Consider the following 12,405-nt stretch of genomic DNA (forward strand, 5'->3'; position numbering starts at 1 on the left):
GCGACAGGCTGTAGATTTGAGGAGGAGAGGGGGGGGGGGCGTGTTTAAAACCGAGAATGGATTACGAGCTCCAGATCGCTGTAATCCTCCTCACAAATAAACGATATGTAATGTACGACTCTCACGAGGGGGCTTAAAGGGAGGAGACACTTTCACACGCAGGCAGGCAAACGTGCGCTTGCCTTCACGTCCTGCTGCACACTGGCTTCATGCACATACGTCAGATAAAGTGATAAAATAAATAAAAGACCAGAGAAGAGCCCTACATTGAGTCTTGAGACCAAATCATAATCCAGAGTGAAGTAATGAACAGCAAGCTCTGGAGAAATATTGACAGCGTGATGCAAGGTAGCAGTGCAGCTTACGGCTTTCACATCCATCAGCCGAGCAAAAGAGAATCTGACAGAAGGCGATTTATATATTTATCTCAGCTCTAAAGAAAAACAGAGAGACATTTGCCAATACTTTGCATCAGTCATGACATAAAAAGACGCTAGCAGGGTAATTGATTTCAAATTTGGAGTCTCGAGTGTTGTAGTCCTGAACGGGTCACAGTTATGTCTGCACAAGAATGTTTAAGAAACGGCGATTTAACCCTAATCCTAAACCAAACAACCCAAAGCAAACTTTGGCCTTTTTCGACATTTAAGGAGTAAAAAAACGTGCCTGTCGTAGCCTTCTTCAGCGTGTTTAAACATCAGAGGCGATGCAGATGCCTTTTTGGTGAATCTGAACAAACGATCTGATGTGGAAACGAGTGGAAGCAGTTATGGTGTCACAGAAGACTTGAAATGATCCGCTCGTGGTCGGTTCGTGCGGCCGAGCCCTCAACATCCACAACCCAAGGATTTATCCTCTATCAAAAGAGGCCTCTGGAATCTCTTAATGTGAGGTGTCTGTGCATGAATATTTCCACAGCTCCAAACCGTTTCTGCAGAACCACCAGTCATTTCATATTTTAATTATACGTTGAGTGAATGGCATCTCCCTGCATTTCAACCCAAGAATCTTTCTCTAGACTGCCTGGTAATGAGATCCATCTTATTCTAGTTCACTCAGGTTTTCCTTTATTCCCACAAAAAATAGAAAAAGATTAGAATTTCAAATGTTTTAAATAAATCAGCAGGGGTAAATGTCCTGTCATTCATGTCACAATAACAAAAAAAAAGGGAAACCAGCTCAAGTAAAGAATGATTAAGAGAAAACAGGTGAACGAGGTGAATTGACAGGGTCAAAGTTTAGTTTGGATTTAAAAGTGAAGCAGGAGCATGCACGCTCAGGCATTCATCATATCGCTGTAGTTTAGTGTGTTCCCTCTGTCGGACGACGCCTAAAGTCTTTTCCATGATGTGGGAGGTCCCATAGTGTGCACACTGATGAAGGGCGTCTACCTAAAAAACAACAGCGTCGCCGTATATGTTTTTCTTTTCTTTTTTTAGACCAAAAAAAAACACAGAATATAGAATCTGTGCTTATTGTCATTAAGTGGAGTGATGTTTTTGGTCTTCATTTGTTCGTTACCTCAATTCCACCACGACTAACTCCAAGCTTGACGCAAAGTTCAAAGTTTGTGGTGCTTCTATTTCATTTACAATCTGCCTGTCATGTGTTGTGATTTTGGTTGCAGTAATTTAATCTCTAGATGTAATCTTGCGTGTGCTCGTCTGTCTCACAAATGTCTGGAGAAATTAACGCGCAAAAACTCTGGTTAGGGTTAGGAGACGCATCGGTCTGTTAGAATTCAAAACAACAGAATTACACTTTTCAAGTTTCAGTTTTTCTTTCTTTATTTAGTTTGACACTGAACATTTTTCTTTCTTGCCAGACCTCTTCAACTAGAAGGAGATCTGAGGTTAACTTAATATTTTACTTTTATTATTTATATTTGCATCCATGTAGTTACATCTACTGCATGGCCGTCACTGCCACTGCTGAGCTTCTTCAATTTACATTTTATTACGTTAAACCCTTGAAAAATCTAAAGTTTTATTTTTAATTGGGCCGTGTGGATTTTTTTAAGTGTCTACAAATAACAAATAACATCTGAAAGGGAATTCAGTTTGGATCAGTTCTAAAAAAAAAATTCTATGAAGTAGTTGGAGGAGACAAAGAAGAGTGAACGACTCAAACTCGACCCCCAAACCCTGCTCTAAAACAGATATCTCAGACAATTCATTCTGCATCTATAGTAGTATTTTGTGTAGCTTGTTGTATAATGCTAAAGCACGTCCTTTTAATCATTTATACGCTTTAGTTTTTAGTTAATTTATCACTTTATTGTATCTGTTCGTCTATTTAAATTTTTGTTGCTCTCGTTGTTTCCCTTTCCCAATTAATCTTTTGTTGGTTTTGTTTGTTTGTTTTGTGTAGTTTAGTCGTAGCAGAGCGTAGCCAGATACTCAAGTCTGTTAACAAGCGAGAATACCTGAGGAGAAGAATAAGTCCTCCAACCAATCAGAGTGATTTTGTTGTAAACAAATAAAACTCCACGGTGCTCAGATGACTTGCGTCGCTGTTAAGTCTATTGATCGGCCCGGCAGATCTTTGCCAGAGAATAATCAGTTCCTAACGGAGAGACTCCACATTAGGGTGCCCAATACGTCAATCGCCATTCAGAAATAAAAATGTTTTCGATGTTAGTCTATCATCTATCCTCATCATGGCATACAATGGTGGATTGACGGGTAGCCAGGCTGAGATCTCCCCGTGCATGCGAGGTACAACGTAAGTAGTTAGCCTTCCAATTTATATCGACTAAAGGAGGGTATAAAAATAAGTGTCAGTGCTAGACCAAGTGAGAAACATTTACCACGAGGAATGGTAGGAAAAATGTTTTGAATTGTATTGTGCCATAATTCAGATTCAGTTATGCAAGGTGTGCCATCATACATGTATATATCTATATCTGCATCTATATATCGCAAGCCAGACCAGCTTTCTATTACAAAAAATTGTTGTCGTCTAGAACTAACGAACCTAAAGTTTTAGGAAACTAACGTCGGATAACTTGGACATGTTATAAAGCTATGGAGAACAACTCTAAAAGGTTATAATATATAAACAGACCACCCACCTCCACCGGTTCTCAAAGCGCCAGCAAACACGTCACAACTCATTTTTCTTGGCCACATCCTCGGTTTCATTTTTCCCGACCGTCAGAGATGGTGAATTCACTGAACCTTAGTTAAAGTCTTTCCTCTGTTTTTTACACCATAGCCGCCTTTATACTCGTAGTTGCTGTAGGTTACTCCATCTTCATCATTTGGTCTCCTTTTCAGCTCTGGTAAGCCATCGTTGCTGGTTGATGAAATAAAAAAAACCCCAAAAAAACGCCACCACTTCACGTGAATGTTGCCGCTGACACCAGATTAAAAGATTTAAGAGAGATTTACCTGGCACCTTTAGCATTGTGGGAACTTTTTTTTGGCAAAGGTTGTTTTTCGCCCTTTGAGTAACATTTGTTATCTGTCATTTTTGAGTCCATATTGAAATTTACTTCCCTCGACCTGTCCGCTATCTATCTAGAAGTCTCAACCATCACCTCAGTAGTCTTTTGCAAATCAGGCACCGAAAACACAGCGTTAAACCAACGTTAAATTATTTTCACATGTCACTTGCCATCTCTCGGAGGTTCGTTGCTTGCTATTGAGTTTTTGGTATGTAATGAGTCTGTTCTTAATTTTAATGAGTCTGTTCTTAATTCTCCAGAGTTTTAGAGTTTGTATCATTAAGCAACAGATGAGCAAAGTCAGAGCAGACCCCGTAGAGGATGTCAGTCTTCATGGAAAATAGTCTCCTTCTCATGCGAAGCTGTCGGGTCAGTGGTTTCACTGATGTGACTGGGAGTAAAAATGGCAGCTTCAACAAAACACTGACGTCACTCACCTGCAAGTCATGGACGGAGAGAGACGGTGGACGCCACAACTTGACAAAAAGCCGCTCTGCTGTAATGAGCTACACCCTCACTTCCCAGCAACGTTCATAATTTAGTCTCCGTTATTTAGATTGAGAATAACCGCCGCCGTAATTCGCTCGGCTCGGTGGCAGGCAGCGCAAATGCTTCTCATGCAAATGAGGTAAATGTGTACACCAAATTACAGCTTGTCATTCTGCATAACGCAGCGGCAAACCAGACGATCCGCAGAGGTGATCATCCAGACGGGGCAGCACGGGCGGAATAAGGATTGAGCTGAATGAAAATCTCCACGAGGCAAAGATGATTTCTTACTCTCGGAGGCTGCTGTTTGATTGGATTACAGTACAGATGTGTTTTGCAGTGGATAAATCAAAATGCTGTTATCGCTGCTGAAAACAGGTGAGGGCCAGGATTTGGGGACTCGCCTCACAGAAAGGTTTGAGTAACAATGTGCACGTTCAGAAACTCCTACTTCATCACACGCCGTTCTTGTTTTATGTTGTTGTGTATGGATGTGTACATGCAGTCTAATGCATGGCAGAGGTCATGTTAGAAGCCCTGCCATAAAAAAAGCCCAAGGGGCAAAAGGGGGAAGGAGAAGAAAGCCGGCCGAGGAGGATGAGGAGGGGGAGGGCGGCGGCAGAGGAGGCGTCTGTTTTTCCTCAGGAGCGAAGCTGCAGAGCGAAGTCGACATGGAAAAGCCGGGGAATGGGAAAATGGTGCAGAGAACGGCGGAACAGCGCCTCAGCCGAGCTCCCAAACCCTGCACTCAGTTTGACTGGACTCCTCTTTGGTTAAGTTCATCAGGCTCGGCGGTGCTCAGGTTGATTCAGTCATGCCGTCGTCCTCGCAGCAAGTCTGAACTCTCAGAACTTAGCGAGCAATCGAGATATGACAATATAGAGACAGGAGAGCAAACCTTTTCCTCTCTCCTTCATAACGGACGCAAAAACAAGATGGAATGCGATGCACTGTGTAGCTCATTACCTGCTTTGTCGACAAAACTCAAGCAAGACAAAGCGCGACAAAGCCTCAGAAGCACATGTGTCAAGAGTAGATGCTTGTTGCATGTCACGCTAAACATTTGGCCTCTTGGACAAGAAAAATAGACGCCTCAGCAATTTGCATTACCATCTGCATCATCTGTTTGGTTTTGCACAACAAGTAGACAATTATAAGACACACTTGGTGAAAGATGCATGCTTTGCTATTAATGTTCTAGAGTGATCACTGGGGTAGAACTACATTAATATAAGGGATTTCTCACAAATATCTGTATAGTTTTTACTAAATGTGAGTTTCTTTTGACCAAATTAAATCAATCCTTGCTGAGAATAAACAAAGGAAAGGTATTCAACGTAGAAAAAGGATCGTATGACTCTATTTCGTGTGCAGAATCACACCTGTTGTCCCCAAGCCTCTTTTCCCCTATAATTTCTAATCTCTGCGTGTTTCAAGAGACTATCAATATCAGTTTTAAAACTCACAAACACTCACAAGTCTTTTTCTTAGACAGTATTTGACCCGGGTCTGGGTCTGGTGTCAACACCGTCAACAGGGGTCTTTCAGGGGAAAACTGGGGGTCCGCTGGCACCAGCAGGGCTTAGCACAGATTGACCCCGAGCCTCTCATCTCTCTTTTCCCACAGGAGAACTGACCTGGGCGGCCACAAAGCACTCACCGTCAGATTTATGTCCCTGCCGCACAATTACACCCTTCGATTCTCAGGTCATCTCCGCCTTATCTGTCATTTAAAATAGTATAGTCATCATCTTTAGTTTGAGTATTTTACACTAATCTATATATATATATTTTTTTCTGTATTAAAAGTACGGTATAGATTCAACGATGCTTTCCTGGAAACGATCCTGCGGTCCATTTCTGGCAGCAGCAGAAGCATTTAGTTTGGAATAAATTGAAGGTAGTTGGCCGCCATGCCCTGATAAAGGAACCAGTGCCACCCACACCTAAACTCACATATCCTTGTTTGGGTGACTACGGAAAATACGTTTAAGTGCTGGCTGTAGTTCATTTATTGGCCACTAGCATAGTAGAAACGTCCAGTTTTATAGTCGTGCATCCCTCAATATGCCTTTATTTGGTTATTTTGAGAATCTTTAAGCATAAAACTTTACATGAAAGAGGTTTGATAGGTAAATTATGGCGAACTATTCTGGCGTAACGCTTTATTTGGATTTCAACTTTCCACCACAAATATTCGGTTGCGGGGAAGTTGGCCTGGCTTCTCAAACATCTACAGATGCCTTATAACACTCCTCTTACTTACCACTTATGTTTGAAATATTCTTACTTAAAGTATCTCAGTCTCTGAGCATCTTTAGCACCACACTTCCTCAGTTTTTTTTAGTAAATATGGATTACATGTACCAACAACTTCCTCCTCTTTTCTCTCTTCCAAGTTAAAACCACTGAAGTTGCTAAAAGTTGAAATAAGTTCATGTGACTCAGCTGCATCTTCATCTTATTTCTCATCCCAGCTTTCATCATCAGATAAAACTAAGCATGAACAATTTCACAACAAGATCTTTGTGATAACTTAGCATTCCAGGATATATCCCTGCAACTCCCAGTGCAACAAGTTAATTCATCTAGAGTTTTACACATCGTTCTGGTTCCCTCTGACTTTATAAAACCATTTTGAAGGTTTTAAATAATAACCAGCTTAACATGTTTTTGCACAAGAACTATCTGTACATTTTCGATTGTATTGACTGACACAGTCCTTACAATGCAATGGTTGACAGCTCTTGAGAAAGAGCATAAAGGTGTGAAAAACATCAGGGAAAGTCCCGCCGCTGCCGCCTCGCCCTAAGCTGGCATCCCGTGGCTGATACCGTAAAGGTCACTCCGTCAGCCAACAACAGGCTATGGTTATGATAAGCACCCAATCAGAGCTCACGCTGGACATGATAAGCATCCAATCTGAGTCTGAGAGCTTGTCGTTGCATTCCACAGGCTGATCTGACACTATCATGAGCCCTGATGCCAGCTGAGTCTCAGAGCTGTGAGGCTATTTTAGGGCCTTTTACAGATAGGAAAGAGTTTCACCACAGTCAAACTCAAAGAAATCTGACCGAGGTACACTCGAAAGAAGAACGGGTTACTTTAACCCGCCTATTATTTTCTGGAGATGAACCCAGAGACAAAGTGACTCCGGTACTCCTGTACATTTATATCGTAGTGGGAAGAGAGAGACTTTAACCAGCGTGCTGACTTAAATAAACTCTTGGTTAAACTTTTGTTTCATTAAAGCTGCTTTAATCAGTTTGTGGCCAGTAGGGGGCAGAAAAGCACAAAATTCAGCCAACGGGAAAATGAAACATCGGAGATTGTTAGAAGACGAGTAAACATCATCATTCTGAGTTAGGAAGAAAAAAAAAAGGTTCTGATTTGTTTGTATTTTTCGGGTTGGATTTATTTTGGTGAAACATTTGTATATCAGGAGGCAAACACTATTTTTAAAATGGCAAATTCCCACAAAAGAAAATGAAACGATAAGAAACGTACAGTATATCTACTGAGTGTGAATTAATGAATTAATTGTGCCGATATCAAAGAAGCTTATGGGACGTGTAGGGAAGGGTTGAATTTTGGGATAAATCTGCGGTTTAGCTCAGTTTGTCTTTTTGCATGTGTGTTTGTGATTTTGATGACTTTTTAAACTCAGATTTATAAGCTTTAAAACTTTTAATTCAATAGATTTCTCTTGTTTTTTATATTTTGTTCTTGGTTTTATATTTGTTTTATGCAATTAGTGTTGTTAGTAAGGGAGACTTGCAAAGTAAGAATTTCAGTGTTTGGTCTACGATTCATCTTGACTCTTGAATATTTCATTCTTTAGGAGATATTCAACTTTTTTTTCACTTGTTTTCACTTTTTTTTATTATTATTTATTTTTTATCTGCTGCCTGTTGAGAGTGCTGAGACTGAGCCAACTGGTAAACTTGCCGTACCATCAAAACAACGAGCTTAACGAGGCTTAAAAAGCTCTGCAGTGTTTTGTTAAGTTCTCATCTGAGATGCTGTTGCATGACAAACAATGTGACAACGCAGGTTTGGGCGAGTATTGACGTCACTATACACTACAGCTGTGTGACAAAACTAAGGGTATTAACGTGGAGTTATAAATCTGTCTTCTTTTTGGTTTTGGGCTCACCTTAAGATTTGGAACCTGGCTGCAGGGATTTATTCCCACTCAGTTGGACAGTAAAGCCTTGCTTGCTGTTTCAGTTTATCCCTGAGGCGTTGTTAAGTTCTTCCAAACCGAGCTGTTTCTATATGGACCTCTTTCTACACTGGGCCTTGGTCGTGTTGGAACTGGGCCTTTCTCAAACTGTGGCCTAAAACTTTGGAGCGCTCTATTGTCCTGGAAAATCCTCATATTGTGTATATAAAGACACAAGGGAATGGACGTACAATGCTGATATTGATCCTCTGATGTTTAAAGGATTTGTTTGTTGGCCAACTATTAATGCATTGGCTTTGAAAACAGAACCAGCAGATCATCTACGATTTGTACGCATAAATTATTTTCGTGCATCCTGGAAAAAATTGAGGACATTTGGTGCTTGTTGTTCCTCTACCTGCAGCGGGTCACATCTGTCAGCTGACGAGCTCCGACGTTTTTAGCCTGGGTGGCCCCAGCGGGGAATCGCAGCCCCTCACCCTGATGTTTAACTCCGCTTCCTAACTTCACCTCTCGCCAAAGCTCCTTCCAGGTAAAAACTAAGGGGCGACTCCACATCTGTGGCCCATTCAGCGTTTTAATGAGCGGGAGAGCAAGGTGGAGAGAGCCGAGTATGAATGGACAAGCGGGGACTTTAACTAGCTGCCTCTGCCATTAAGAGCCTGTGGGGCAATTATGTCAGCGAGCACAATGACCTCAACAGCACTCAGAGTGTTACTATACACAACAGCCTTCACACACGTCTACTTATTTAGAGAAACATCAAGAAAACCTGCTTTATTAACTTAATAGCTACAAGGACAATAAATTAACGGTTATCCTGTTAAATCTCTACTTATTTCTTTTACTGAATTCACATTTATACTTAAAATGTAGAATCAAAATTAGTTAACATAAAGTACATCCTTCACATAAAATTGAAGTTGATTCTTTCTTTTATGACAGGATGGCACAATTTTAAAGCTTTATTTTTTTCAATTTTTTTTTCAAATCAGTATAAAAATGTCCAATAATTGTTCTAACATTTAAAGTCATGATCTTACGGCTGCAACGACACTAAAACAGATAGAGATTGAAATTTTGGTTTGATTTAAATGATAACGTCTCAAAGGAAGAGAGTTTCTATGTCCTCAAAACTGAGGGAACTCCTTAAGAAAAGATTAAGTTAAGCTAAGGAGCTACAGGAAGTTCTAAAATCCTAAATCTAATCTTAAACTTGCACACATTACAGGATTTAAAAATAATCACTTTAGATTATCGTGCCAGATCAGAGAACATTGAATGCAGCATCTCTTGTGATCTCACAGTGATGCAGAAAAAAAAACACACTCCAGTCCAGTAGGAGGCAGTATTTGCAGCTGCAAGTGGCTTTGGCCCCGGCCCATCAAACCAAATAATAATAATAATAATAATATGTATAGAACTGGCTTTGTGTCCTCGTGGACGAGTTTGTCCAACTGGTTATTGTGAAAGTACAGACTTTAAAATCCTAAATCTCAGACGTGTTTTGTTTTAATCGTAGGACCGGAGGAGTCTGTGAGTAGACTATGAGATGGATCTGTAAAGACCTCACATTAACAGATAATCTGGGCTGAGCCTCCGTCCTAGACTGGGTTCTCCTCCAGTTGTAGGGAAGGGTTGAATTTTAGTATAAATCTACGGTGGCCGAGAGAGCTCAGCTTGTCTTTTTGCAATTTAAGCAAAACACATGCAAACAGACAAATTAAGAAACGTCCTCCCACACGTTTGACAGCATGTGTGATGCAAATACAAAAGGGGATACTTCCAGGGATCCCAAACTGAGATGAAAAGGTGCAGGATAACTGATTAAACATCATTAATGCCATCAAACTACAAATGAAATGATGGCACGGAATCAGGACGATGAAACAGAAAGACTTATTTCCAACACCACTGAAGAGTTGCAAACATCAACCAAGTCGTAAACCTTTGAACAACAAGCGTGTCCTTGTCAGCTTCATCACTTTTTGCTGGTGGTGTATTTGCAGTGCATGTGTTGTCAAATTGATGCAGACATTTCCTTACTTTGCTTGTGTTTTGTCTATTTGCATGTTTCCTTGAGTCCATCCTGTAAATCAGCTCAAAAACTCCTGTAGCTCAGGTTATAAAATAAGATGCTTTTTTATTTTCTAATTAAGACAATGACTGTGTGTCATTTCACAAGTGTGTGCAGCATGGTCTAAAATGTTATCAGAAACTACGTCACACTCAGGATCCTGTCCAGGCTGGAGCAGTGATTACCACTGGGGTATTCTCCAGAGGGCTGCAGCCCACTTTTAGAGGAGTCGGACCCTGAACCATCTTCACCTCGGCGTTTCTCATGGTAAAGCCTCCGCGTCCATGTTTTGACTGTCAGCCTCGGCGAATACCCTCCGGGGGTCGTCTGACACAGAGCAGCCACCCTCTGTTAAATCTGCTGCTGTGAAATCATTAGAGCCCGGGCCCGCCGGTGGTCTGCCGGCCCAGAGCACGGGACCCGGGGTCTGAGTGTGAGGAGGGGGAGGTTTGGTCTGATGCATGCATGAATTACATGTCGCCTGCTGCAGTTTGACGTTTAACAAACTACTACTAATTATTTACTTTAAAGGGAAGTTCAACATGCTCTAGAAATCATATCTTTTAATTTACCTCTAACTTTTATATATACACTACATATATTATTATTTCTGCATTACGTGATAGACTTTTATGTCTTTATCTTTGTTTTTCATGCTATTCACTGCATTGTTTCTTCTCTCTTTAAGTTTACAGATCTTGTATTTATGCTGCAGAACTCTCTTAAAGGTTTGATCAGTTCGGTTGCACAGCTCAAATTAATCCAAAAATCTCAACAGAAGTAAAAAGGTTATTAGAGAAGGTGTCGTTGTTGGACTACACGTCAGTTTACATCCCTTCAGCTTGTCACCGTCACCTCTGCGCTCCACATTCCAGCCGCCCCGCTCTTATCTTTATTGGCTGAGGACGGGCAGAATTACTGCAGTTAGAGGACAGTTTCTGGAGCTTTTGAGACGCAAATGACCAGAGAGCAGACGTTCATGGAGACGACAATCACTTATCAATAGATAGATGACAGAGGAGAGGGGAAATATATGAGAACAGAGGAGAGCAGCTGCAGACATGTGGGGAATTTCCTTCATCCAGATAATGAAACGGACTAGAAAGTTGTGGAGTGACTGCAGTAAAAGTCAATGATCTGGTTAAGATCCCAAATGGCAAACAATAAAATGTAATTTCTTTAAGGTTGTATGTTGTAATAACACCTGTTATTTGCGTGACAGCCTGTGCAGGAAACATTTCATTGAAGTGGAATAAAGCAAAGCTGCAGAATATTGAATAAAGATGCAAGAAATCAAGTAGCACGAATAATTCACAGAGCTCTGCAAAGAACTCGTAGCCATGTCATGTTATATGTGTGTTTGATAGAGTCGGGCCGTTCTAGGATCAGGCCTCCAGTCAGAATGACATCCATACAGTCCCTGTAAACTTGTCCTGTGGGTGCTGTGATATCTTTTAGGACCAGTGTGTCTCTGCAGCATCTTGAAACCCTGCTGCTCTGGCTCTGTCTCTTCATTCGTCTCTCTGGTCTGCTCTCTCCCTCTCCTTGTCTTCCTCACTGTGCTGTGAATTCAAACAAGTAGCATGTGTCCGTATCAGTGCAGAACGATTATCCTAATTTAATATCGGGGCAGCTGCTGCTGGTTCGTCCACATAAGAGGTGACGTCGTCTTGACTTTGGATCAGGCTGTTTTTGTTTCTCTAGAAAAACACGTGTATGTGCATATGGGGGAAAATTACATTTCCAGTATTTTCAGTATACTTTCAGTGTTTCAAATAACTATCCATAAATGTACTGTAAACAAACATGAAGCCTGATTTGACGAGAGTAGAAGACTTTCTCTGACTGAACTTAAGACCATCAGTTGGCTCCTTAGCTGCAGCCTGCAGAATAAAAGTCCCAACACATTTAGACAAAGAAAATGCACATTTAAGTATTTTTTCCTCTTTGAAACCTCTCTGATAATTTCTGTTCAAAGCCCAAATGGACTCAGGCGACCAGTATTAACACCCATTAACCATCTTGTGACCTGTAGGAACAGTGAAGTGAAGCTGTTAAAACAAAGCTCATCTAGTTTCTCATATACTCACTTCCCTGCTACTTGTGTGAGTGAGTTTTAATGCTTTGAGCTGTAGCTGAGCTTTCTTAAACAATTCGAGCCCTCAGGGAAACGACAAGAAAATCTTCTGCATTCTAACGAGAAAA

This window comes from Chelon labrosus (genome assembly GCF_963514085.1).
Source record: "Chelon labrosus genome assembly, chromosome: 17".
NCBI classification, from domain to species: domain Eukaryota; kingdom Metazoa; phylum Chordata; class Actinopteri; order Mugiliformes; family Mugilidae; genus Chelon; species Chelon labrosus.